The following is a 26,365-nucleotide window of genomic DNA, read 5'->3' on the forward strand; positions in this document are numbered from 1 at the left end:
CTTGCTGTCAGGGAGGCTGCCAGACAATTTTCCATGCACACTCTGGGCTGGGGGGCAGTCAACCACCAGTACACACAGCAGAACCTAAACCCATACCATTATTGCTAAGCAGCAAGACAGGGGCCCATTGCACTCCCACGGGGCCTTTTTAAATGCAATCCATAACCCGGATTTGCCAGGAACCCTTCTTACTCCTCCTACTTGCATGTGACACTGGGCTTAGGATCTGCATAGGAAACACACACACAAGCACACACCTACCTTTGTTGCCTGCAGATGCCTCCTTGGCTGTCCCCAAACGGTATCAAACCAACACCCACGGGAAGCTGTAAGCATAGAGGACATGCCTGCACCCCATTGGACTTACCTGTGTGGGTTAAACCCGGGTTATTTGACAACCTATGGCGGTGATGGTTCTGCTCAGGCAGAGCAGTGCTGATGCTCCTCATAAAGCTGTCGCTGCTGTGAAGGTTCTAGGTGACATCACAAATCCCTATGGTTACATACACAACAAAGCTGGGTTGTTGTTGTTTACACTCTGCAAGGCCTGTGGAAGTGAGTGACATCATAGCACTGTAGTTCTGAGGGTTCTAGATGGATGCAACAATCTCCTGTTGCTTCTATGAAGGCCATAATAGACGACATCACCAAACAGCTCCATAGTCACATACACAGCAAAGGAGAGATGTTGTTTACACCTAGTGATGTCAGTGGTATTGAGTGACATCACAGCACAGTGCTAAGGCTCCTGGGCCTGGACACAGCAGCGGCTGCAATATCTCAACGGAGAATACGTTTATATATATGTGTGTGTGTGCGCGTATATATATATATATATATATATATATATATATATATATATATATATATTTCTCCGCCGAAATCACTTTTAAACCCATTTCCACCTTTTTTTCCCTTCTCTTCCTCTTACTTTTTTTTCACGTTTTTTTACGTTTTTCTCCTTTTCGCCTCTTTTCTGGGCGTATTATTCTTCTTTTTCTTCTTTTTTTTCGTCTAATGCATACCCCATCAGTGCAGCAATGCTTATTCAATACCGCCAGCAGATGGAGACACTGGGGGATAATTTTCTAAGGATTTATACTGATTTTTCCTGTCTGAATTTGTCGCACAGAAAGTTGCAGGCCAAATATGTGTGACATTTCTGCGACTTTAGCTTCTAGAGCATTTTTACAACATTATACATAGGTGCTGAATACATAAAAAGCGACTGTTCAGCGACAGACAAGTCGCATCGGCTGAAAGTAGGCCAGAATGTCAGTCCATGTTGGAGCAGGTTTAGATACAGTCTAAAGTATAGATCTCAAAGTCTGTGCACAGAATTTAGCAAGGGCCTCGCACCTTCTGATGCATCAGGTAGGTGCACAATAGCATAGCCTAACCCTCTGTACTTTGGTCTATATTGATGCGGGACATAGACAGCCAGCTGATGACCAATCCATTAGTGCAATGGATGGCTGGAAGCATTTGTCTTTGCCTTTGCAATACCACAGAAGCAATGCATGGTCAATGTACAGCAATGACACACCTGTGTGAACAGCCAGGAGACCCCCCCCCCCATGTTATGTTACATAGTTACATAGTTAGTACGGTCGAAAAAAGACATATGTCCATCAAGTTCAACCAGGGAATTAAGGGGTAGGGGTGTGGCGCGATATTGGGGAAGGGATGAGATTTTATATTTCTTCATAAGCATTAATCTTATTTTGTCAATTAGGAACATTCAGCACCCACCCGCTATCAAGGCAGCTGCCTATCATGTCATGCCCTACCTGCACAGGTGTGCTGGCTACTCAAATGATCCAATTAAGGAGGCCATTTAGTCAGCAGCAGCAGAAGTCCTGTGCCTGGACGCTCCAACAGCGGCCAGACACAAGCAGAAGCAGCAGAAGCAGCAGCAGCAGCACCACCTTTTGTTTTTTGGCTGCAGCAGCAGCAAGGCCCACAGGGCTGGCTAGCTGGCTAGCCAGCAAGCAGGTAGCAATGAAAGTAGGAATCTTTCTTTTTAACCCTGTAAGGGGGTGGTGCACTGTACCCGAAGATACTGCCATATCGGGTCAATGCATAGGGCGACGGAAGCAAGCTTCGAAATCGGCCCCCGTTCTCAAAAATCCATTTAATATATGGTCCCCAGATAGGGGACGTATCAGATATTAAACTGATAAGAACAGATACTACACTTGATCTTAGCCAAAAGGCCGAGAAGCGATAACCGTGAAAGGGGCGGGCCCAACAAGGTCCCCTTCATGGGCACTATCACTGCTTGCTGTCAGGGAGGCTGCCAGACAATTTTCCATGCACACTCTGGGCTGGGGGGCAGTCAACCACCAGTACACACAGCAGAACCTAAACCCATACCATTATTGCTAAGCAGCAAGACAGGGGCCCATTGCACTCCCACGGGGCCTTTTTAAATGCAATCCATAACCCGGATTTGCCAGGAACCCTTCTTACTCCTCCTACTTGCATGTGACACTGGGCTTAGGATCTGCATAGGAAACACACACACAAGCACACACCTACCTTTGTTGCCTGCAGATGCCTCCTTGGCTGTCCCCAAACGGTATCAAACCAACACCCACGGGAAGCTGTAAGCATAGAGGACATGCCTGCACCCCATTGGACTTACCTGTGTGGGTTAAACCCGGGTTATTTGACAACCTATGGCGGTGATGGTTCTGCTCAGGCAGAGCAGTGCTGATGCTCCTCATAAAGCTGTCGCTGCTGTGAAGGTTCTAGGTGACATCACAAATCCCTATGGTTACATACACAACAAAGCTGGGTTGTTGTTGTTTACACTCTGCAAGGCCTGTGGAAGTGAGTGACATCATAGCACTGTAGTTCTGAGGGTTCTAGATGGATGCAACAATCTCCTGTTGCTTCTATGAAGGCCATAATAGACGACATCACCAAACAGCTCCATAGTCACATACACAGCAAAGGAGAGATGTTGTTTACACCTAGTGATGTCAGTGGTATTGAGTGACATCACAGCACAGTGCTAAGGCTCCTGGGCCTGGACACAGCAGCGGCTGCAATATCTCAACGGAGAATACGTTTATATATATGTGTGTGTGTGCGCGTATATATATATATATATATATATATATATATATATATATATATATATATTTCTCCGCCGAAATCACTTTTAAACCCATTTCCACCTTTTTTTCCCTTCTCTTCCTCTTACTTTTTTTTCACGTTTTTTTACGTTTTTCTCCTTTTCGCCTCTTTTCTGGGCGTATTATTCTTCTTTTTCTTCTTTTTTTTCGTCTAATGCATACCCCATCAGTGCAGCAATGCTTATTCAATACCGCCAGCAGATGGAGACACTGGGGGATAATTTTCTAAGGATTTATACTGATTTTTCCTGTCTGAATTTGTCGCACAGAAAGTTGCAGGCCAAATATGTGTGACATTTCTGCGACTTTAGCTTCTAGAGCATTTTTACAACATTATACATAGGTGCTGAATACATAAAAAGCGACTGTTCAGCGACAGACAAGTCGCATCGGCTGAAAGTAGGCCAGAATGTCAGTCCATGTTGGAGCAGGTTTAGATACAGTCTAAAGTATAGATCTCAAAGTCTGTGCACAGAATTTAGCAAGGGCCTCGCACCTTCTGATGCATCAGGTAGGTGCACAATAGCATAGCCTAACCCTCTGTACTTTGGTCTATATTGATGCGGGACATAGACAGCCAGCTGATGACCAATCCATTAGTGCAATGGATGGCTGGAAGCATTTGTCTTTGCCTTTGCAATACCACAGAAGCAATGCATGGTCAATGTACAGCAATGACACACCTGTGTGAACAGCCAGGAGACCCCCCCCCCATGTTATGTTACATAGTTACATAGTTAGTACGGTCGAAAAAAGACATATGTCCATCAAGTTCAACCAGGGAATTAAGGGGTAGGGGTGTGGCGCGATATTGGGGAAGGGATGAGATTTTATATTTCTTCATAAGCATTAATCTTATTTTGTCAATTAGGAACATTCAGCACCCACCCGCTATCAAGGCAGCTGCCTATCATGTCATGCCCTACCTGCACAGGTGTGCTGGCTACTCAAATGATCCAATTAAGGAGGCCATTTAGTCAGCAGCAGCAGAAGTCCTGTGCCTGGACGCTCCAACAGCGGCCAGACACAAGCAGAAGCAGCAGAAGCAGCAGCAGCAGCACCACCTTTTGTTTTTTGGCTGCAGCAGCAGCAAGGCCCACAGGGCTGGCTAGCTGGCTAGCCAGCAAGCAGGTAGCAATGAAAGTAGGAATCTTTCTTTTTAACCCTGTAAGGGGGTGGTGCACTGTACCCGAAGATACTGCCATATCGGGTCAATGCATAGGGCGACGGAAGCAAGCTTCGAAATCGGCCCCCGTTCTCAAAAATCCATTTAATATATGGTCCCCAGATAGGGGACGTATCAGATATTAAACTGATAAGAACAGATACTACACTTGATCTTAGCCAAAAGGCCGAGAAGCGATAACCGTGAAAGGGGCGGGCCCAACAAGGTCCCCTTCATGGGCACTATCACTGCTTGCTGTCAGGGAGGCTGCCAGACAATTTTCCATGCACACTCTGGGCTGGGGGGCAGTCAACCACCAGTACACACAGCAGAACCTAAACCCATACCATTATTGCTAAGCAGCAAGACAGGGGCCCATTGCACTCCCACGGGGCCTTTTTAAATGCAATCCATAACCCGGATTTGCCAGGAACCCTTCTTACTCCTCCTACTTGCATGTGACACTGGGCTTAGGATCTGCATAGGAAACACACACACAAGCACACACCTACCTTTGTTGCCTGCAGATGCCTCCTTGGCTGTCCCCAAACGGTATCAAACCAACACCCACGGGAAGCTGTAAGCATAGAGGACATGCCTGCACCCCATTGGACTTACCTGTGTGGGTTAAACCCGGGTTATTTGACAACCTATGGCGGTGATGGTTCTGCTCAGGCAGAGCAGTGCTGATGCTCCTCATAAAGCTGTCGCTGCTGTGAAGGTTCTAGGTGACATCACAAATCCCTATGGTTACATACACAACAAAGCTGGGTTGTTGTTGTTTACACTCTGCAAGGCCTGTGGAAGTGAGTGACATCATAGCACTGTAGTTCTGAGGGTTCTAGATGGATGCAACAATCTCCTGTTGCTTCTATGAAGGCCATAATAGACGACATCACCAAACAGCTCCATAGTCACATACACAGCAAAGGAGAGATGTTGTTTACACCTAGTGATGTCAGTGGTATTGAGTGACATCACAGCACAGTGCTAAGGCTCCTGGGCCTGGACACAGCAGCGGCTGCAATATCTCAACGGAGAATACGTTTATATATATGTGTGTGTGTGCGCGTATATATATATATATATATATATATATATATATATATTTCTCCGCCGAAATCACTTTTAAAACCATTTCCACCTTTTTTTCCCTTCTCTTCCTCTTACTTTTTTTTCACGTTTTTTTACGTTTTTCTCCTTTTCGCCTCTTTTCTGGGCGTATTATTCTTCTTTTTCTTCTTTTTTTTTCGTCTAATGCATACCCCATCAGTGCAGCAATGCTTATTCAATACCGCCAGCAGATGGAGACACTGGGGGATAATTTTCTAAGGATTTATACTGATTTTTCCTGTCTGAATTTGTCGCACAGAAAGTTGCAGGCCAAATATGTGTGACATTTCTGCGACTTTAGCTTCTAGAGCATTTTTACAACATTATACATAGGTGCTGAATACATAAAAAGCGACTGTTCAGCGACAGACAAGTCGCATCGGCTGAAAGTAGGCCAGAATGTCAGTCCATGTTGGAGCAGGTTTAGATACAGTCTAAAGTATAGATCTCAAAGTCTGTGCACAGAATTTAGCAAGGGCCTCGCACCTTCTGATGCATCAGGTAGGTGCACAATAGCATAGCCTAACCCTCTGTACTTTGGTCTATATTGATGCGGGACATAGACAGCCAGCTGATGACCAATCCATTAGTGCAATGGATGGCTGGAAGCATTTGTCTTTGTCTTTGCAATACCACAGAAGCAATGCATGGTCAATGTACAGCAATGACACACCTGTGTGAACAGCCAGGAGACCCCCCCCCCCCATGTTATGTTACATAGTTACATAGTTAGTACGGTCGAAAAAAGACATATGTCCATCAAGTTCAACCAGGGAATTAAGGGGTAGGGGTGTGGCGCGATATTGGGGAAGGGATGAGATTTTATATTTCTTCATAAGCATTAATCTTATTTTGTCAATTAGGAACATTCAGCACCCACCCGCTATCAAGGCAGCTGCCTATCATGTCATGCCCTACCTGCACAGGTGTGCTGGCTACTCAAATGATCCAATTAAGGAGGCCATTTAGTCAGCAGCAGCAGAAGTCCTGTGCCTGGACGCTCCAACAGCGGCCAGACACAAGCAGAAGCAGCAGAAGCAGCAGCAGCAGCACCACCTTTTGTTTTTTGGCTGCAGCAGCAGCAAGGCCCACAGGGCTGGCTAGCTGGCTAGCCAGCAAGCAGGTAGCAATGAAAGTAGGAATCTTTCTTTTTAACCCTGTAAGGGGGTGGTGCACTGTACCCGAAGATACTGCCATATCGGGTCAATGCATAGGGCGACGGAAGCAAGCTTCGAAATCGGCCCCCGTTCTCAAAAATCCATTTAATATATGGTCCCCAGATAGGGGACGTATCAGATATTAAACTGATAAGAACAGATACTACACTTGATCTTAGCCAAAAGGCCGAGAAGCGATAACCGTGAAAGGGGCGGGCCCAACAAGGTCCCCTTCATGGGCACTATCACTGCTTGCTGTCAGGGAGGCTGCCAGACAATTTTCCATGCACACTCTGGGCTGGGGGGCAGTCAACCACCAGTACACACAGCAGAACCTAAACCCATACCATTATTGCTAAGCAGCAAGACAGGGGCCCATTGCACTCCCACGGGGCCTTTTTAAATGCAATCCATAACCCGGATTTGCCAGGAACCCTTCTTACTCCTCCTACTTGCATGTGACACTGGGCTTAGGATCTGCATAGGAAACACACACACAAGCACACACCTACCTTTGTTGCCTGCAGATGCCTCCTTGGCTGTCCCCAAACGGTATCAAACCAACACCCACGGGAAGCTGTAAGCATAGAGGACATGCCTGCACCCCATTGGACTTACCTGTGTGGGTTAAACCCGGGTTATTTGACAACCTATGGCGGTGATGGTTCTGCTCAGGCAGAGCAGTGCTGATGCTCCTCATAAAGCTGTCGCTGCTGTGAAGGTTCTAGGTGACATCACAAATCCCTATGGTTACATACACAACAAAGCTGGGTTGTTGTTGTTTACACTCTGCAAGGCCTGTGGAAGTGAGTGACATCATAGCACTGTAGTTCTGAGGGTTCTAGATGGATGCAACAATCTCCTGTTGCTTCTATGAAGGCCATAATAGACGACATCACCAAACAGCTCCATAGTCACATACACAGCAAAGGAGAGATGTTGTTTACACCTAGTGATGTCAGTGGTATTGAGTGACATCACAGCACAGTGCTAAGGCTCCTGGGCCTGGACACAGCAGCGGCTGCAATATCTCAACGGAGAATACGTTTATATATATGTGTGTGTGTGTGCGCGTATATATATATATATATATATATATATATATATATATATATATATTTCTCCGCCGAAATCACTTTTAAACCCATTTCCACCTTTTTTTTCCCTTCTCTTCCTCTTACTTTTTTTTCACGTTTTTTTACGTTTTTCTCCTTTTCGCCTCTTTTCTGGGCGTATTATTCTTCTTTTTCGTCTAATGCATACCCCATCAGTGCAGCAATGCTTATTCAATACCGCCAGCAGATGGAGACACTGGGGGATAATTTTCTAAGGATTTATACTGATTTTTCCTGTCTGAATTTGTCGCACAGAAAGTTGCAGGCCAAATATGTGTGACATTTCTGCGACTTTAGCTTCTAGAGCATTTTTACAACATTATACATAGGTGCTGAATACATAAAAAGCGACTGTTCAGCGACAGACAAGTCGCATCGGCTGAAAGTAGGCCAGAATGTCAGTCCATGTTGGAGCAGGTTTAGATACAGTCTAAAGTATAGATCTCAAAGTCTGTGCACAGAATTTAGCAAGGGCCTCGCACCTTCTGATGCATCAGGTAGGTGCACAATAGCATAGCCTAACCCTCTGTACTTTGGTCTATATTGATGCGGGACATAGACAGCCAGCTGATGACCAATCCATTAGTGCAATGGATGGCTGGAAGCATTTGTCTTTGCCTTTGCAATACCACAGAAGCAATGCATGGTCAATGTACAGCAATGACACACCTGTGTGAACAGCCAGGAGACCCCCCCCCCCATGTTATGTTACATAGTTACATAGTTAGTACGGTCGAAAAAAAGACATATGTCCATCAAGTTCAACCAGGGAATTAAGGGGTAGGGGTGTGGCGCGATATTGGGGAAGGGATGAGATTTTATATTTCTTCATAAGCATTAATCTTATTTTGTCAATTAGGAACATTCAGCACCCACCCGCTATCAAGGCAGCTGCCTATCATGTCATGCCCTACCTGCACAGGTGTGCTGGCTACTCAAATGATCCAATTAAGGAGGCCATTTAGTCAGCAGCAGCAGAAGTCCTGTGCCTGGACGCTCCAACAGCGGCCAGACACAAGCAGAAGCAGCAGAAGCAGCAGCAGCAGCACCACCTTTTGTTTTTTGGCTGCAGCAGCAGCAAGGCCCACAGGGCTGGCTAGCTGGCTAGCCAGCAAGCAGGTAGCAATGAAAGTAGGAATCTTTCTTTTTAACCCTGTAAGGGGGTGGTGCACTGTACCCGAAGATACTGCCATATCGGGTCAATGCATAGGGCGACGGAAGCAAGCTTCGAAATCGGCCCCCGTTCTCAAAAATCCATTTAATATATGGTCCCCAGATAGGGGACGTATCAGATATTAAACTGATAAGAACAGATACTACACTTGATCTTAGCCAAAAGGCCGAGAAGCGATAACCGTGAAAGGGGCGGGCCCAACAAGGTCCCCTTCATGGGCACTATCACTGCTTGCTGTCAGGGAGGCTGCCAGACAATTTTCCATGCACACTCTGGGCTGGGGGGCAGTCAACCACCAGTACACACAGCAGAACCTAAACCCATACCATTATTGCTAAGCAGCAAGACAGGGGCCCATTGCACTCCCACGGGGCCTTTTTAAATGCAATCCATAACCCGGATTTGCCAGGAACCCTTCTTACTCCTCCTACTTGCATGTGACACTGGGCTTAGGATCTGCATAGGAAACACACACACAAGCACACACCTACCTTTGTTGCCTGCAGATGCCTCCTTGGCTGTCCCCAAACGGTATCAAACCAACACCCATGGGAAGCTGTAAGCATAGAGGACATGCCTGCACCCCATTGGACTTACCTGTGTGGGTTAAACCCGGGTTATTTGACAACCTATGGCGGTGATGGTTCTGCTCAGGCAGAGCAGTGCTGATGCTCCTCATAAAGCTGTCGCTGCTGTGAAGGTTCTAGGTGACATCACAAATCCCTATGGTTACATACACAACAAAGCTGGGTTGTTGTTGTTTACACTCTGCAAGGCCTGTGGAAGTGAGTGACATCATAGCACTGTAGTTCTGAGGGTTCTAGATGGATGCAACAATCTCCTGTTGCTTCTATGAAGGCCATAATAGACGACATCACCAAACAGCTCCATAGTCACATACACAGCAAAGGAGAGATGTTGTTTACACCTAGTGATGTCAGTGGTATTGAGTGACATCACAGCACAGTGCTAAGGCTCCTGGGCCTGGACACAGCAGCGGCTGCAATATCTCAACGGAGAATACGTTTATATATATGTGTGTGCGTGCGCGTATATATATATATATATATATATATATATATATATATATATTTCTCCGCCGAAATCACTTTTAAACCCATTTCCACCTTTTTTTCCCTTCTCTTCCTCTTACTTTTTTTTCACGTTTTTTTACGTTTTTCTCCTTTTCGCCTCTTTTCTGGGCGTATTATTCTTCTTTTTCTTCTTTTTTTTCGTCTAATGCATACCCCATCAGTGCAGCAATGCTTATTCAATACCGCCAGCAGATGGAGACACTGGGGGATAATTTTCTAAGGATTTATACTGATTTTTCCTGTCTGAATTTGTCGCACAGAAAGTTGCAGGCCAAATATGTGTGACATTTCTGCGACTTTAGCTTCTAGAGCATTTTTACAACATTATACATAGGTGCTGAATACATAAAAAGCGACTGTTCAGCGACAGACAAGTCGCATCGGCTGAAAGTAGGCCAGAATGTCAGTCCATGTTGGAGCAGGTTTAGATACAGTCTAAAGTATAGATCTCAAAGTCTGTGCACAGAATTTAGCAAGGGCCTCGCACCTTCTGATGCATCAGGTAGGTGCACAATAGCATAGCCTAACCCTCTGTACTTTGGTCTATATTGATGCGGGACATAGACAGCCAGCTGATGACCAATCCATTAGTGCAATGGATGGCTGGAAGCATTTGTCTTTGCCTTTGCAATACCACAGAAGCAATGCATGGTCAATGTACAGCAATGACACACCTGTGTGAACAGCCAGGAGACCCCCCCCCCATGTTATGTTACATAGTTACATAGTTAGTACGGTCGAAAAAAGACATATGTCCATCAAGTTCAACCAGGGAATTAAGGGGTAGGGGTGTTGCGCGATATTGGGGAAGGGATGAGATTTTATATTTCTTCATAAGCATTAATCTTATTTTGTCAATTAGGAACATTCAGCACCCACCCGCTATCAAGGCAGCTGCCTATCATGTCATGCCCTACCTGCACAGGTGTGCTGGCTACTCAAATGATCCAATTAAGGAGGCCATTTAGTCAGCAGCAGCAGAAGTCCTGTGCCTGGACGCTCCAACAGCGGCCAGACACAAGCAGAAGCAGCAGAAGCAGAAGCAGCAGCAGCAGCACCACCTTTTGTTTTTTGGCTGCAGCAGCAGCAAGGCCCACAGGGCTGGCTAGCTGGCTAGCCAGCAAGCAGGTAGCAATGAAAGTAGGAATCTTTCTTTTTAACCCTGTAAGGGGGTGGTGCACTGTACCCGAAGATACTGCCATATCGGGTCAATGCATAGGGCGACGGAAGCAAGCTTCGAAATCGGCCCCCGTTCTCAAAAATCCATTTAATATATGGTCCCCAGATAGGGGACGTATCAGATATTAAACTGATAAGAACAGATACTACACTTGATCTTAGCCAAAAGGCCGAGAAGCGATAACCGTGAAAGGGGCGGGCCCAACAAGGTCCCCTTCATGGGCACTATCACTGCTTGCTGTCAGGGAGGCTGCCAGACAATTTTCCATGCACACTCTGGGCTGGGGGGCAGTCAACCACCAGTACACACAGCAGAACCTAAACCCATACCATTATTGCTAAGCAGCAAGACAGGGGCCCATTGCACTCCCACGGGGCCTTTTTAAATGCAATCCATAACCCGGATTTGCCAGGAACCCTTCTTACTCCTCCTACTTGCATGTGACACTGGGCTTAGGATCTGCATAGGAAACACACACACAAGCACACACCTACCTTTGTTGCCTGCAGATGCCTCCTTGGCTGTCCCCAAACGGTATCAAACCAACACCCACGGGAAGCTGTAAGCATAGAGGACATGCCTGCACCCCATTGGACTTACCTGTGTGGGTTAAACCCGGGTTATTTGACAACCTATGGCGGTGATGGTTCTGCTCAGGCAGAGCAGTGCTGATGCTCCTCATAAAGCTGTCGCTGCTGTGAAGGTTCTAGGTGACATCACAAATCCCTATGGTTACATACACAACAAAGCTGGGTTGTTGTTGTTTACACTCTGCAAGGCCTGTGGAAGTGAGTGACATCATAGCACTGTAGTTCTGAGGGTTCTAGATGGATGCAACAATCTCCTGTTGCTTCTATGAAGGCCATAATAGACGACATCACCAAACAGCTCCATAGTCACATACACAGCAAAGGAGAGATGTTGTTTACACCTAGTGATGTCAGTGGTATTGAGTGACATCACAGCACAGTGCTAAGGCTCCTGGGCCTGGACACAGCAGCGGCTGCAATATCTCAACGGAGAATACGTTTATATATATGTGTGTGTGTGCGCGTATATATATATATATATATATATATATATATATATATATATATATATATATATTTCTCCGCCGAAATCACTTTTAAACCCATTTCCACCTTTTTTTCCCTTCTCTTCCTCTTACTTTTTTTTCACGTTTTTTTACGTTTTTCTCCTTTTCGCCTCTTTTCTGGGCGTATTATTCTTCTTTTTCTTCTTTTTTTTCGTCTAATGCATACCCCATCAGTGCAGCAATGCTTATTCAATACCGCCAGCAGATGGAGACACTGGGGGATAATTTTCTAAGGATTTATACTGATTTTTCCTGTCTGAATTTGTCGCACAGAAAGTTGCAGGCCAAATATGTGTGACATTTCTGCGACTTTAGCTTCTAGAGCATTTTTACAACATTATACATAGGTGCTGAATACATAAAAAGCGACTGTTCAGCGACAGACAAGTCGCATCGGCTGAAAGTAGGCCAGAATGTCAGTCCATGTTGGAGCAGGTTTAGATACAGTCTAAAGTATAGATCTCAAAGTCTGTGCACAGAATTTAGCAAGGGCCTCGCACCTTCTGATGCATCAGGTAGGTGCACAATAGCATAGCCTAACCCTCTGTACTTTGGTCTATATTGATGCGGGACATAGACAGCCAGCTGATGACCAATCCATTAGTGCAATGGATGGCTGGAAGCATTTGTCTTTGCCTTTGCAATACCACAGAAGCAATGCATGGTCAATGTACAGCAATGACACACCTGTGTGAACAGCCAGGAGACCCCCCCCCCATGTTATGTTACATAGTTACATAGTTAGTACGGTCGAAAAAAGACATATGTCCATCAAGTTCAACCAGGGAATTAAGGGGTAGGGGTGTGGCGCGATATTGGGGAAGGGATGAGATTTTATATTTCTTCATAAGCATTAATCTTATTTTGTCAATTAGGAACATTCAGCACCCACCCGCTATCAAGGCAGCTGCCTATCATGTCATGCCCTACCTGCACAGGTGTGCTGGCTACTCAAATGATCCAATTAAGGAGGCCATTTAGTCAGCAGCAGCAGAAGTCCTGTGCCTGGACGCTCCAACAGCGGCCAGACACAAGCAGAAGCAGCAGAAGCAGCAGCAGCAGCACCACCTTTTGTTTTTTGGCTGCAGCAGCAGCAAGGCCCACAGGGCTGGCTAGCTGGCTAGCCAGCAAGCAGGTAGCAATGAAAGTAGGAATCTTTCTTTTTAACCCTGTAAGGGGGTGGTGCACTGTACCCGAAGATACTGCCATATCGGGTCAATGCATAGGGCGACGGAAGCAAGCTTCGAAATCGGCCCCCGTTCTCAAAAATCCATTTAATATATGGTCCCCAGATAGGGGACGTATCAGATATTAAACTGATAAGAACAGATACTACACTTGATCTTAGCCAAAAGGCCGAGAAGCGATAACCGTGAAAGGGGCGGGCCCAACAAGGTCCCCTTCATGGGCACTATCACTGCTTGCTGTCAGGGAGGCTGCCAGACAATTTTCCATGCACACTCTGGGCTGGGGGGCAGTCAACCACCAGTACACACAGCAGAACCTAAACCCATACCATTATTGCTAAGCAGCAAGACAGGGGCCCATTGCACTCCCACGGGGCCTTTTTAAATGCAATCCATAACCCGGATTTGCCAGGAACCCTTCTTACTCCTCCTACTTGCATGTGACACTGGGCTTAGGATCTGCATAGGAAACACACACACAAGCACACACCTACCTTTGTTGCCTGCAGATGCCTCCTTGGCTGTCCCCAAACGGTATCAAACCAACACCCACGGGAAGCTGTAAGCATAGAGGACATGCCTGCACCCCATTGGACTTACCTGTGTGGGTTAAACCCGGGTTATTTGACAACCTATGGCGGTGATGGTTCTGCTCAGGCAGAGCAGTGCTGATGCTCCTCATAAAGCTGTCGCTGCTGTGAAGGTTCTAGGTGACATCACAAATCCCTATGGTTACATACACAACAAAGCTGGGTTGTTGTTGTTTACACTCTGCAAGGCCTGTGGAAGTGAGTGACATCATAGCACTGTAGTTCTGAGGGTTCTAGATGGATGCAACAATCTCCTGTTGCTTCTATGAAGGCCATAATAGACGACATCACCAAACAGCTCCATAGTCACATACACAGCAAAGGAGAGATGTTGTTTACACCTAGTGATGTCAGTGGTATTGAGTGACATCACAGCACAGTGCTAAGGCTCCTGGGCCTGGACACAGCAGCGGCTGCAATATCTCAACGGAGAATACGTTTATATATATGTGTGTGTGTGCGCGTATATATATATATATATATATATATATATATATATATATATATTTCTCCGCCGAAATCACTTTTAAACCCATTTCCACCTTTTTTTCCCTTCTCTTCCTCTTACTTTTTTTTCACGTTTTTTTACGTTTTTCTCCTTTTCGCCTCTTTTCTGGGCGTATTATTCTTCTTTTTCTTCTTTTTTTTCGTCTAATGCATACCCCATCAGTGCAGCAATGCTTATTCAATACCGCCAGCAGATGGAGACACTGGGGGATAATTTTCTAAGGATTTATACTGATTTTTCCTGTCTGAATTTGTCGCACAGAAAGTTGCAGGCCAAATATGTGTGACATTTCTGCGACTTTAGCTTCTAGAGCATTTTTACAACATTATACATAGGTGCTGAATACATAAAAAGCGACTGTTCAGCGACAGACAAGTCGCATCGGCTGAAAGTAGGCCAGAATGTCAGTCCATGTTGGAGCAGGTTTAGATACAGTCTAAAGTATAGATCTCAAAGTCTGTGCACAGAATTTAGCAAGGGCCTCGCACCTTCTGATGCATCAGGTAGGTGCACAATAGCATAGCCTAACCCTCTGTACTTTGGTCTATATTGATGCGGGACATAGACAGCCAGCTGATGACCAATCCATTAGTGCAATGGATGGCTGGAAGCATTTGTCTTTGCCTTTGCAATACCACAGAAGCAATGCATGGTCAATGTACAGCAATGACACACCTGTGTGAACAGCCAGGAGACCCCCCCCCCATGTTATGTTACATAGTTACATAGTTAGTACGGTCGAAAAAAGACATATGTCCATCAAGTTCAACCAGGGAATTAAGGGGTAGGGGTGTGGCGCGATATTGGGGAAGGGATGAGATTTTATATTTCTTCATAAGCATTAATCTTATTTTGTCAATTAGGAACATTCAGCACCCACCCGCTATCAAGGCAGCTGCCTATCATGTCATGCCCTACCTGCACAGGTGTGCTGGCTACTCAAATGATCCAATTAAGGAGGCCATTTAGTCAGCAGCAGCAGAAGTCCTGTGCCTGGACGCTCCAACAGCGGCCAGACACAAGCAGAAGCAGCAGAAGCAGCAGCAGCAGCACCACCTTTTGTTTTTTGGCTGCAGCAGCAGCAAGGCCCACAGGGCTGGCTAGCTGGCTAGCCAGCAAGCAGGTAGCAATGAAAGTAGGAATCTTTCTTTTTAACCCTGTAAGGGGGTGGTGCACTGTACCCGAAGATACTGCCATATCGGGTCAATGCATAGGACGACGGAAGCAAGCTTCGAAATCGGCCCCCGTTCTCAAAAATCCATTTAATATATGGTCCCCAGATAGGGGACGTATCAGATATTAAACTGATAAGAACAGATACTACACTTGATCTTAGCCAAAAGGCCGAGAAGCGATAACCGTGAAAGGGGCGGGCCCAACAAGGTCCCCTTCATGGGCACTATCACTGCTTGCTGTCAGGGAGGCTGCCAGACAATTTTCCATGCACACTCTGGGCTGGGGGGCAGTCAACCACCAGTACACACAGCAGAACCTAAACCCATACCATTATTGCTAAGCAGCAAGACAGGGGCCCATTGCACTCCCACGGGGCCTTTTTAAATGCAATCCATAACCCGGATTTGCCAGGAACCCTTCTTACTCCTCCTACTTGCATGTGACACTGGGCTTAGGATCTGCATAGGAAACACACACACAAGCACACACCTACCTTTGTTGCCTGCAGATGCCTCCTTGGCTGTCCCCAAACGGTATCAAACCAACACCCACGGGAAGCTGTAAGCATAGAGGACATGCCTGCACCCCATTGGACTTACCTGTGTGGGTTAAACCCGGGTTATTTGACAACCTATGGCGGTGATGGTTCTGCTCAGGCAGAGCAGTGCTGATGCTCCTCATAAAGCTGTCGCTGCTGTGAAGGTTCTAGGTGACATCACAAATCCCTATGGTTACATACACAACAAAGCTGGGTTGTTGTTGTTTACACTCTGCAAGGCCTGTGGAAGTGAGTGACATCATAGCACTGTAGTTCTGAGGGTTCTAGATGGATGCAACAATCTCCTGTTGCTTCTATGAAGGCCATAATAGACGACATCACCAAACAGCTCCATAGTCACATACACAGCAAAGGAGAGATGTTGTTTACACCTAGTGATGTCAGTGGTATTGAGTGACATCACAGCACAGTGCTAAGGCTCCTGGGCCTGGACACAGCAGCGGCTGCAATATCTCAACGGAGAATACGTTTATATATATGTGTGTGTGTGCGCGTATATATATATATATATATATATATATATATATATATATATATATATATATATATTTCTCCGCCGAAATCACTTTTAAACCCATTTCCACCTTTTTTTCCCTTCTCTTCCTCTTACTTTTTTTTCACGTTTTTTTACGTTTTTCTCCTTTTCGCCTCTTTTCTGGGCGTATTATTCTTCTTTTTCTTCTTTTTTTTCGTCTAATGCATACCCCATCAGTGCAGCAATGCTTATTCAATACCGCCAGCAGATGGAGACACTGGGGGATAATTTTCTAAGGATTTATACTGATTTTTCCTGTCTGAATTTGTCGCACAGAAAGTTGCAGGCCAAATATGTGTGACATTTCTGCGACTTTAGCTTCTAGAGCATTTTTACAACATTATACATAGGTGCTGAATACATAAAAAAAGCGACTGTTCAGCGACAGACAAGTCGCATCGGCTGAAAGTAGGCCAGAATGTCAGTCCATGTTGGAGCAGGTTTAGATACAGTCTAAAGTATAGATCTCAAAGTCTGTGCACAGAATTTAGCAAGGGCCTCGCACCTTCTGATGCATCAGGTAGGTGCACAATAGCATAGCCTAACCCTCTGTACTTTGGTCTATATTGATGCGGGACATAGACAGCCAGCTGATGACCAATCCATTAGTGCAATGGATGGCTGGAAGCATTTGTCTTTGCCTTTGCAATACCACAGAAGCAATGCATGGTCAATGTACAGCAATGACACACCTGTGTGAACAGCCAGGAGACCCCCCCCCCCATGTTATGTTACATAGTTACATAGTTAGTACGGTCGAAAAAAGACATATGTCCATCAAGTTCAACCAGGGAATTAAGGGGTAGGGGTGTGGCGCGATATTGGGGAAGGGATGAGATTTTATATTTCTTCATAAGCATTAATCTTATTTTGTCAATTAGGAACATTCAGCACCCACCCGCTATCAAGGCAGCTGCCTATCATGTCATGCCCTACCTGCACAGGTGTGCTGGCTACTCAAATGATCCAATTAAGGAGGCCATTTAGTCAGCAGCAGCAGAAGTCCTGTGCCTGGACGCTCCAACAGCGGCCAGACACAAGCAGAAGCAGCAGAAGCAGCAGCAGCAGCACCACCTTTTGTTTTTTGGCTGCAGCAGCAGCAAGGCCCACAGGGCTGGCTAGCTGGCTAGCCAGCAAGCAGGTAGCAATGAAAGTAGGAATCTTTCTTTTTAACCCTGTAAGGGGGTGGTGCACTGTACCCGAAGATACTGCCATATCGGGTCAATGCATAGGGCGACGGAAGCAAGCTTCGAAATCGGCCCCCGTTCTCAAAAATCCATTTAATATATGGTCCCCAGATAGGGGACGTATCAGATATTAAACTGATAAGAACAGATACTACACTTGATCTTAGCCAAAAGGCCGAGAAGCGATAACCGTGAAAGGGGCGGGCCCAACAAGGTCCCCTTCATGGGCACTATCACTGCTTGCTGTCAGGGAGGCTGCCAGACAATTTTCCATGCACACTCTGGGCTGGGGGGCAGTCAACCACCAGTACACACAGCAGAACCTAAACCCATACCATTATTGCTAAGCAGCAAGACAGGGGCCCATTGCACTCCCACGGGGCCTTTTTAAATGCAATCCATAACCCGGATTTGCCAGGAACCCTTCTTACTCCTCCTACTTGCATGTGACACTGGGCTTAGGATCTGCATAGGAAACACACACACAAGCACACACCTACCTTTGTTGCCTGCAGATGCCTCCTTGGCTGTCCCCAAATGGTATCAAACCAACACCCACGGGAAGCTGTAAGCATAGAGGACATGCCTGCACCCCATTGGACTTACCTGTGTGGGTTAAACCCGGGTTATTTGACAACCTATGGCGGTGATGGTTCTGCTCAGGCAGAGCAGTGCTGATGCTCCTCATAAAGCTGTCGCTGCTGTGAAGGTTCTAGGTGACATCACAAATCCCTATGGTTACATACACAACAAAGCTGGGTTGTTGTTGTTTACACTCTGCAAGGCCTGTGGAAGTGAGTGACATCATAGCACTGTAGTTCTGAGGGTTCTAGATGGATGCAACAATCTCCTGTTGCTTCTATGAAGGCCATAATAGACGACATCACCAAACAGCTCCATAGTCACATACACAGCAAAGGAGAGATGTTGTTTACACCTAGTGATGTCAGTGGTATTGAGTGACATCACAGCACAGTGCTAAGGCTCCTGGGCCTGGACACAGCAGCGGCTGCAATATCTCAACGGAGAATACGTTTATATATATGTGTGTGTGTGCGCGTATATATATATATATATATATATATATATATATATATATATATTTCTCCGCCGAAATCACTTTTAAACCCATTTCCACCTTTTTTTCCCTTCTCTTCCTCTTACTTTTTTTCACGTTTTTTTACGTTTTTCTCCTTTTCGCCTCTTTTCTGGGCGTATTATTCTTCTTTTTCTTCTTTTTTTTCGTCTAATGCATACCCCATCAGTGCAGCAATGCTTATTCAATACCGCCAGCAGATGGAGACACTGGGGGATAATTTTCTAAGGATTTATACTGATTTTTCCTGTCTGAATTTGTCGCACAGAAAGTTGCAGGCCAAATATGTGTGACATTTCTGCGACTTTAGCTTCTAGAGCATTTTTACAACATTATACATAGGTGCTGAATACATAAAAAGCGACTGTTCAGCGACAGACAAGTCGCATCGGCTGAAAGTAGGCCAGAATGTCAGTCCATGTTGGAGCAGGTTTAGATACAGTCTAAAGCATAGATCTCAAAGTCTGTGCACAGAATTTAGCAAGGGCCTCGCACCTTCTGATGCATCAGGTAGGTGCACAATAGCATAGCCTAACCCTCTGTACTTTGGTCTATATTGATGCGGGACATAGACAGCCAGCTGATGACCAATCCATTAGTGCAATGGATGGCTGGAAGCATTTGTCTTTGCCTTTGCAATACCACAGAAGCAATGCATGGTCAATGTACAGCAATGACACACCTGTGTGAACAGCCAGGAGACCCCCCCCCCATGTTATGTTACATAGTTACATAGTTAGTACGGTCGAAAAAAGACATATGTCCATCAAGTTCAACCAGGGAATTAAGGGGTAGGGGTGTGGCGCGATATTGGGGAAGGGATGAGATTTTATATTTCTTCATAAGCATTAATCTTATTTTGTCAATTAGGAACATTCAGCACCCACCCGCTATCAAGGCAGCTGCCTATCATGTCATGCCCTACCTGCACAGGTGTGCTGGCTACTCAAATGATCCAATTAAGGAGGCCATTTAGTCAGCAGCAGCAGAAGTCCTGTGCCTGGACGCTCCAACAGCGGCCAGACACAAGCAGAAGCAGCAGAAGCAGCAGCAGCAGCACCACCTTTTGTTTTTTGGCTGCAGCAGCAGCAAGGCCCACAGGGCTGGCTAGCTGGCTAGCCAGCAAGCAGGTAGCAATGAAAGTAGGAATCTTTCTTTTTAACCCTGTAAGGGGGTGGTGCACTGTACCCGAAGATACTGCCATATCGGGTCAATGCATAGGGCGACGGAAGCAAGCTTCGAAATCGGCCCCCGTTCTCAAAAATCCATTTAATATATGGTCCCCAGATAGGGGACGTATCAGATATTAAACTGATAAGAACAGATACTACACTTGATCTTAGCCAAAAGGCCGAGAAGCGATAACCGTGAAAGGGGCGGGCCCAACAAGGTCCCCTTCATGGGCACTATCACTGCTTGCTGTCAGGGAGGCTGCCAGACAATTTTCCATGCACACTCTGGGCTGGGGGGCAGTCAACCACCAGTACACACAGCAGAACCTAAACCCATACCATTATTGCTAAGCAGCAAGACAGGGGCCCATTGCACTCCCACGGGGCCTTTTTAAATGCAATCCATAACCCGGATTTGCCAGGAACCCTTCTTACTCCTCCTACTTGCATGTGACACTGGGCTTAGGATCTGCATAGGAAACACACACACAAGCACACACCTACCTTTGTTGCCTGCAGATGCCTCCTTGGCTGTCCCCAAACGGTATCAAACCAACACCCATGGGAAGCTGTAAGCATAGAGGACATGCCTGCACCCCATTGGACTTACCTGTGTGGGTTAAACCCGGGTTATTTGACAACCTATGGCGGTGATGGTTCTGCTCAGGCAGAGCAGTGCTGATGCTCCTCATAAAGCTGTCGCTGCTGTGAAGGTTCTAGGTGACATCACAAATCCCTATGGTTACATACACAACAAAGCTGGGTTGTTGTTGTTTACACTCTGCAAGGCCTGTGGAAGTGAGTGACATCATAGCACTGTAGTTCTGAGGGTTCTAGATGGATGCAACAATCTCCTGTTGCTTCTATGAAGGCCATAATAGACGACATCACCAAACAGCTCCATAGTCACATACACAGCAAAGGAGAGATGTTGTTTACACCTAGTGATGTCAGTGGTATTGAGTGACATCACAGCACAGTGCTAAGGCTCCTGGGCCTGGACACAGCAGCGGCTGCAATATCTCAACGGAGAATACGTTTATATATATGTGTGTGCGTGCGCGTATATATATATATATATATATATATATATATATATATATATATTTCTCCGCCGAAATCACTTTTAAACCCATTTCCACCTTTTTTTCCCTTCTCTTCCTCTTACTTTTTTTTCACGTTTTTTTACGTTTTTCTCCTTTTCGCCTCTTTTCTGGGCGTATTATTCTTCTTTTTCTTCTTTTTTTTCGTCTAATGCATACCCCATCAGTGCAGCAATGCTTATTCAATACCGCCAGCAGATGGAGACACTGGGGGATAATTTTCTAAGGATTTATACTGATTTTTCCTGTCTGAATTTGTCGCACAGAAAGTTGCAGGCCAAATATGTGTGACATTTCTGCGACTTTAGCTTCTAGAGCATTTTTACAACATTATACATAGGTGCTGAATACATAAAAAGCGACTGTTCAGCGACAGACAAGTCGCATCGGCTGAAAGTAGGCCAGAATGTCAGTCCATGTTGGAGCAGGTTTAGATACAGTCTAAAGTATAGATCTCAAAGTCTGTGCACAGAATTTAGCAAGGGCCTCGCACCTTCTGATGCATCAGGTAGGTGCACAATAGCATAGCCTAACCCTCTGTACTTTGGTCTATATTGATGCGGGACATAGACAGCCAGCTGATGACCAATCCATTAGTGCAATGGATGGCTGGAAGCATTTGTCTTTGCCTTTGCAATACCACAGAAGCAATGCATGGTCAATGTACAGCAATGACACACCTGTGTGAACAGCCAGGAGACCCCCCCCCCATGTTATGTTACATAGTTACATAGTTAGTACGGTCGAAAAAAGACATATGTCCATCAAGTTCAACCAGGGAATTAAGGGGTAGGGGTGTTGCGCGATATTGGGGAAGGGATGAGATTTTATATTTCTTCATAAGCATTAATCTTATTTTGTCAATTAGGAACATTCAGCACCCACCCGCTATCAAGGCAGCTGCCTATCATGTCATGCCCTACCTGCACAGGTGTGCTGGCTACTCAAATGATCCAATTAAGGAGGCCATTTAGTCAGCAGCAGCAGAAGTCCTGTGCCTGGACGCTCCAACAGCGGCCAGACACAAGCAGAAGCAGCAGAAGCAGCAGCAGCAGCACCACCTTTTGTTTTTTGGCTGCAGCAGCAGCAAGGCCCACAGGGCTGGCTAGCTGGCTAGCCAGCAAGCAGGTAGCAATGAAAGTAGGAATCTTTCTTTTTAACCCTGTAAGGGGGTGGTGCACTGTACCCGAAGATACTGCCATATCGGGTCAATGCATAGGGCGACGGAAGCAAGCTTCGAAATCGGCCCCCGTTCTCAAAAATCCATTTAATATATGGTCCCCAGATAGGGGACGTATCAGATATTAAACTGATAAGAACAGATACTACACTTGATCTTAGCCAAAAGGCCGAGAAGCGATAACCGTGAAAGGGGCGGGCCCAACAAGGTCCCCTTCATGGGCACTATCACTGCTTGCTGTCAGGGAGGCTGCCAGACAATTTTCCATGCACACTCTGGGCTGGGGGGCAGTCAACCACCAGTACACACAGCAGAACCTAAACCCATACCATTATTGCTAAGCAGCAAGACAGGGGCCCATTGCACTCCCACGGGGCCTTTTTAAATGCAATCCATAACCCGGATTTGCCAGGAACCCTTCTTACTCCTCCTACTTGCATGTGACACTGGGCTTAGGATCTGCATAGGAAACACACACACAAGCACACACCTACCTTTGTTGCCTGCAGATGCCTCCTTGGCTGTCCCCAAACGGTATCAAACCAACACCCACGGGAAGCTGTAAGCATAGAGGACATGCCTGCACCCCATTGGACTTACCTGTGTGGGTTAAACCCGGGTTATTTGACAACCTATGGCGGTGATGGTTCTGCTCAGGCAGAGCAGTGCTGATGCTCCTCATAAAGCTGTCGCTGCTGTGAAGGTTCTAGGTGACATCACAAATCCCTATGGTTACATACACAACAAAGCTGGGTTGTTGTTGTTTACACTCTGCAAGGCCTGTGGAAGTGAGTGACATCATAGCACTGTAGTTCTGAGGGTTCTAGATGGATGCAACAATCTCCTGTTGCTTCTATGAAGGCCATAATAGACGACATCACCAAACAGCTCCATAGTCACATACACAGCAAAGGAGAGATGTTGTTTACACCTAGTGATGTCAGTGGTATTGAGTGACATCACAGCACAGTGCTAAGGCTCCTGGGCCTGGACACAGCAGCGGCTGCAATATCTCAACGGAGAATACGTTTATATATATGTGTGTGTGTGCGCGTATATATATATATATATATATATATATATATATATATATATATATATTTCTCCGCCGAAATCACTTTTAAACCCATTTCCACCTTTTTTTCCCTTCTCTTCCTCTTACTTTTTTTCACGTTTTTTTACGTTTTTCTCCTTTTCGCCTCTTTTCTGGGCGTATTATTCTTCTTTTTCTTCTTTTTTTTCGTCTAATGCATACCCCATCAGTGCAGCAATGCTTATTCAATACCGCCAGCAGATGGAGACACTGGGGGATAATTTTCTAAGGATTTATACTGATTTTTCCTGTCTGAATTTGTCGCACAGAAAGTTGCAGGCCAAATATGTGTGACATTTCTGCGACTTTAGCTTCTAGAGCATTTTTACAACATTATACATAGGTGCTGAATACATAAAAAGCGACTGTTCAGCGACAGACAAGTCGCATCGGCTGAAAGTAGGCCAGAATGTCAGTCCATGTTGGAGCAGGTTTAGATACAGTCTAAAGTATAGATCTCAAAGTCTGTGCACAGAATTTAGCAAGGGCCTCGCACCTTCTGATGCATCAGGTAGGTGCACAATAGCATAGCCTAACCCTCTGTACTTTGGTCTATATTGATGCGGGACATAGACAGCCAGCTGATGACCAATCCATTAGTGCAATGGATGGCTGGAAGCATTTGTCTTTGCCTTTGCAATACCACAGAAGCAATGCATGGTCAATGTACAGCAATGACACACCTGTGTGAACAGCCAGGAGACCCCCCCCCCATGTTATGTTACATAGTTACATAGTTAGTACGGTCGAAAAAAGACATATGTCCATCAAGTTCAACCAGGGAATTAAGGGGTAGGGGTGTGGCGCGATATTGGGGAAGGGATGAGATTTTATATTTCTTCATAAGCATTAATCTTATTTTGTCAATTAGGAACATTCAGCACCCACCCGCTATCAAGGCAGCTGCCTATCATGTCATGCCCTACCTGCACAGGTGTGCTGGCTACTCAAATGATCCAATTAAGGAGGCCATTTAGTCAGCAGCAGCAGAAGTCCTGTGCCTGGACGCTCCAACAGCGGCCAGACACAAGCAGAAGCAGCAGAAGCAGCAGCAGCAGCACCACCTTTTGTTTTTTGGCTGCAGCAGCAGCAAGGCCCACAGGGCTGGCTAGCTGGCTAGCCAGCAAGCAGGTAGCAATGAAAGTAGGAATCTTTCTTTTTAACCCTGTAAGGGGGTGGTGCACTGTACCCGAAGATACTGCCATATCGGGTCAATGCATAGGGCGACGGAAGCAAGCTTCGAAATCGGCCCCCATTCTCAAAAATCCATTTAATATATGGTCCCCAGATAGGGGACGTATCAGATATTAAACTGATAAGAACAGATACTACACTTGATCTTAGCCAAAAGGCCGAGAAGCGATAACCGTGAAAGGGGCGGGCCCAACAAGGTCCCCTTCATGGGCACTATCACTGCTTGCTGTCAGGGAGGCTGCCAGACAATTTTCCATGCACACTCTGGGCTGGGGGGCAGTCAACCACCAGTACACACAGCAGAACCTAAACCCATACCATTATTGCTAAGCAGCAAGACAGGGGCCCATTGCACTCCCACGGGGCCTTTTTAAATGCAATCCATAACCCGGATTTGCCAGGAACCCTTCTTACTCCTCCTACTTGCATGTGACACTGGGCTTAGGATCTGCATAGGAAACACACACACAAGCACACACCTACCTTTGTTGCCTGCAGATGCCTCCTTGGCTGTCCCCAAACGGTATCAAACCAACACCCACGGGAAGCTGTAAGCATAGAGGACATGCCTGCACCCCATTGGACTTACCTGTGTGGGTTAAACCCGGGTTATTTGACAACCTATGGCGGTGATGGTTCTGCTCAGGCAGAGCAGTGCTGATGCTCCTCATAAAGCTGTCGCTGCTGTGAAGGTTCTAGGTGACATCACAAATCCCTATGGTTACATACACAACAAAGCTGGGTTGTTGTTGTTTACACTCTGCAAGGCCTGTGGAAGTGAGTGACATCATAGCACTGTAGTTCTGAGGGTTCTAGATGGATGCAACAATCTCCTGTTGCTTCTATGAAGGCCATAATAGACGACATCACCAAACAGCTCCATAGTCACATACACAGCAAAGGAGAGATGTTGTTTACACCTAGTGATGTCAGTGGTATTGAGTGACATCACAGCACAGTGCTAAGGCTCCTGGGCCTGGACACAGCAGCGGCTGCAATATCTCAACGGAGAATACGTTTATATATATGTGTGTGTGTGCGCGTATATATATATATATATATATATATATATATATATATATATATATTTCTCCGCCGAAATCACTTTTAAACCCATTTCCACCTTTTTTTCCCTTCTCTTCCTCTTACTTTTTTTTCACGTTTTTTTACGTTTTTCTCCTTTTCGCCTCTTTTCTGGGCGTATTATTCTTCTTTTTCTTCTTTTTTTTTCGTCTAATGCATACCCCATCAGTGCAGCAATGCTTATTCAATACCGCCAGCAGATGGAGACACTGGGGGATAATTTTCTAAGGATTTATACTGATTTTTCCTGTCTGAATTTGTCGCACAGAAAGTTGCAGGCCAAATATGTGTGACATTTCTGCGACTTTAGCTTCTAGAGCATTTTTACAACATTATACATAGGTGCTGAATACATAAAAAGCGACTGTTCAGCGACAGACAAGTCGCATCGGCTGAAAGTAGGCCAGAATGTCAGTCCATGTTGGAGCAGGTTTAGATACAGTCTAAAGTATAGATCTCAAAGTC

General features: G+C 45.9%; 11 non-coding genes across 11 annotated transcripts; all 11 read right to left on the reverse strand.

Annotated features, from left to right (window-relative positions):
• Window positions 1-2,037: 2,037 nt before the first annotated feature.
• LOC130319845 (U2 spliceosomal RNA) lies at window positions 2,038-2,228 on the reverse strand. The gene has a single exon (XR_008865902.1). It is a non-coding gene; the product is annotated as a U2 spliceosomal RNA (small nuclear RNA).
• A 2,088-nt stretch (window positions 2,229-4,316) lies between these two features.
• On the reverse strand, window positions 4,317-4,507 carry LOC130319824 (U2 spliceosomal RNA). Its single transcript, XR_008865885.1, has one exon. It is a non-coding gene; the product is annotated as a U2 spliceosomal RNA (small nuclear RNA).
• Window positions 4,508-6,586: 2,079 nt separating this feature from the next.
• On the reverse strand, window positions 6,587-6,777 carry LOC130319825 (U2 spliceosomal RNA). Its single transcript, XR_008865886.1, has one exon. It is a non-coding gene; the product is annotated as a U2 spliceosomal RNA (small nuclear RNA).
• A 2,077-nt stretch (window positions 6,778-8,854) lies between these two features.
• Window positions 8,855-9,045, reverse strand: LOC130319826 (U2 spliceosomal RNA). The gene has a single exon (XR_008865887.1). It is a non-coding gene; the product is annotated as a U2 spliceosomal RNA (small nuclear RNA).
• A 2,086-nt stretch (window positions 9,046-11,131) lies between these two features.
• LOC130319828 (U2 spliceosomal RNA) lies at window positions 11,132-11,322 on the reverse strand. The gene has a single exon (XR_008865888.1). It is a non-coding gene; the product is annotated as a U2 spliceosomal RNA (small nuclear RNA).
• Window positions 11,323-13,414: 2,092 nt separating this feature from the next.
• LOC130319829 (U2 spliceosomal RNA) lies at window positions 13,415-13,605 on the reverse strand. Its single transcript, XR_008865889.1, has one exon. It is a non-coding gene; the product is annotated as a U2 spliceosomal RNA (small nuclear RNA).
• Window positions 13,606-15,687: 2,082 nt separating this feature from the next.
• Window positions 15,688-15,878, reverse strand: LOC130319834 (U2 spliceosomal RNA). Its single transcript, XR_008865894.1, has one exon. It is a non-coding gene; the product is annotated as a U2 spliceosomal RNA (small nuclear RNA).
• Window positions 15,879-17,975: 2,097 nt separating this feature from the next.
• LOC130319830 (U2 spliceosomal RNA) lies at window positions 17,976-18,166 on the reverse strand. Its single transcript, XR_008865890.1, has one exon. It is a non-coding gene; the product is annotated as a U2 spliceosomal RNA (small nuclear RNA).
• A 2,081-nt stretch (window positions 18,167-20,247) lies between these two features.
• LOC130319831 (U2 spliceosomal RNA) lies at window positions 20,248-20,438 on the reverse strand. The gene has a single exon (XR_008865891.1). It is a non-coding gene; the product is annotated as a U2 spliceosomal RNA (small nuclear RNA).
• A 2,082-nt stretch (window positions 20,439-22,520) lies between these two features.
• On the reverse strand, window positions 22,521-22,711 carry LOC130319832 (U2 spliceosomal RNA). Its single transcript, XR_008865892.1, has one exon. It is a non-coding gene; the product is annotated as a U2 spliceosomal RNA (small nuclear RNA).
• Window positions 22,712-24,796: 2,085 nt separating this feature from the next.
• Window positions 24,797-24,987, reverse strand: LOC130319843 (U2 spliceosomal RNA). Its single transcript, XR_008865900.1, has one exon. It is a non-coding gene; the product is annotated as a U2 spliceosomal RNA (small nuclear RNA).
• Between the last annotated feature and the right edge of the window lie 1,378 nt (window positions 24,988-26,365).

This window comes from Hyla sarda, unplaced genomic scaffold (assembly GCF_029499605.1).
Source record: "Hyla sarda isolate aHylSar1 unplaced genomic scaffold, aHylSar1.hap1 scaffold_2177, whole genome shotgun sequence".
NCBI lineage: Eukaryota > Metazoa > Chordata > Amphibia > Anura > Hylidae > Hyla > Hyla sarda.